Below are 2,279 nucleotides of genomic sequence, written 5' to 3'. Positions count from 1 at the left end.
GGTGTTGGGAGGCCACAACCAAACTCTAAGTTTGGTGTTAAGACCCCATATCCAAACTCTAAGTTTGGTGTTGGGACTATAAAACATTGACCTGATCACCTTTGTGGCTCCATGAGAGCACAATGTCAAGCTATTGACATTAAAGAAGCGCTTGTTGGGAGGCAACCCAATTTTATTTATCTAATTTTTATTTTATTTTATTTTATTGTTATTTTGTGTTTTATTAGGTACATGATCATGACGAGTCACGAAAAAATCATAAAAATTAAAAACAGAATCAAAAACAGCAGAAGAAAAATCACACCCTGGAGGAAGCACAGACTGGCGTTCAACGCCAGTAAGGAGCATCTGGTTGGCGTTCAACGCCAGAACATAGCATGAAACTGGCGCTGAACGCCAGAAACAAGCAACATTCTGGCGCTGAACGCCAAGAAAGTGCCTAGAGGAAAAGCTGGCGCTGAACGCCAGTAACAAGCATGAAACTGGCGTTCAATGCCAGAAACATGCTTTACATGGGCGTTGAACGCCCAGAACGTGCACCACTCGGCGTTTAAACGCCAGAATGGTGTGCAAAGGCATTTTACATGCCTATTTGGTGCGGGGATGGAATTCCTTGACACCTCTGGATCTGTGGACCCCACAGGATAACCTTAGGATCTGTGGACCCCACAGGATCCCCACCTAACATATTCCCACCTTACCTCCTAATCCTATTTTACTCTTCCCAATAAACACTCCTTCCCAAAACCCTTCACCTATCACCTCAATCTCTCTTCTCTCTTCCCCATCACCTCTTCACCACTCACATCCATCCACTCTTCCCCATACACCCCACCTACCTTTAAAATTTAAATTCTCTTTCCCACCCAATCCCACCCATATAGCCGAATACACACATCCCTCAATCTCCTCCATATATTCTTCTTATTCTTCATCTTTTCTTTCTTCTCTTGCTCGAGGGTGAGCATTTTCTAAGTTTGGTGTGGTAAAAGCATAGCTTTTTATCTAAGTTTGATGTGGTAAAATTATAGCTTTTTTATTTTTTCATAACCATTGATGGCACCTAAGGCCAGAGAAACCTCAAAAAAAAAAGAAGAAGAGAAAAAAGGGAAGACAAAAGCTTCCACCTCTGAGTCATGGGAGATGGAAAGACTCATGTAAAGGGTTTATAGCTCAGTGGTAGAACATTTGACTGCAAATCAAGAGATCCCTGAGATACCTCAGGGGATAAATTGTCCTCCACACAATTATTGGGAGCAACTAAGGATAGGAACACCAAAATTACTAGGGATCATGCAACAGAAGCAAGGAAGAGACATAAAGGAGCTCAAAAAGCACCATTGGACCTTCAAGAAGGCGCCACCCTCACTAAGGTGGACTCATTCCTTGTTCTTATTTCTCTGTTTTTCGATTTCTATGTTATGTTTATCTATATTTTGTGTCTCTACTTCATGATCATTAGGATGTAGTAACTATGTCTTAAAGCTATGAATAAATTTTATAAATCCTTCACCTTTCTTAAATGAAAATTGTTTTAATTCAAAAGAACAAGAAGTACATGGATTTCGAAATTATCCTTGAATTTTATTTAATTATATTGATGTGGTGACAATACTTTTTGTCTTCTGAATGAATGATTGAACAGTGCATATGCCTTTTGATATTGTTGTTTATGTATGTTAAAACTATTGGCTCTTGAAAGAATGATGAACAAAGAGAAATGTTATTGATGATCTGAAAAATCATGAAATTGATTCTTGAAGCAAGAAAAAGCAGTGAAAAGTAAAAAGCTTGCGAAAAAAATGACGAAAAAAATAGAAAGAAAAAGAAAAAGCAAGCAGAAAAAGCCAATAGCCCTTAAAACCAAAAGGCAAGGGTAAAAAGGATCCAAGGCTTTGAGCATCAATGGATAGGAGGACCCAAGGAAATAAAATCCAGGCCTAAGCGGCTAAATCAAGCTGTCCCTAACCATGTGCTTGTGTCATGAAGGTCTAAGTGAAAAGCTTGAAGACTGAATGGTTAAAGTCATGATCCAAAGCAAAAAGAGTATGCTTAAGAGCTCTGGACACCATTAACTGGGGACTCTAGCAAAGCTGAGTCACAATCTGAAAAGGTTCACCCAGTCATGTGTCTGTGGCATTTATGTATCCGGTGGTAATACTGGAAAACAAAATGCTTAGGGCCACGGCCAAGACTCATAAAAGTAGCTGTGTTCAAGAATCAACAAACTTAACTAGGAGAATCAATAACACTATCCGAAATTCTAAGTTCCTAGAGAA

Source organism: Arachis duranensis, chromosome 1 (genome assembly GCF_000817695.3).
Source record: "Arachis duranensis cultivar V14167 chromosome 1, aradu.V14167.gnm2.J7QH, whole genome shotgun sequence".
Lineage (NCBI taxonomy): Eukaryota > Viridiplantae > Streptophyta > Magnoliopsida > Fabales > Fabaceae > Arachis > Arachis duranensis.
The sequence above is the reverse complement of the archived record's forward strand: the minus strand, read 5'-3'. Positions refer to the sequence as shown.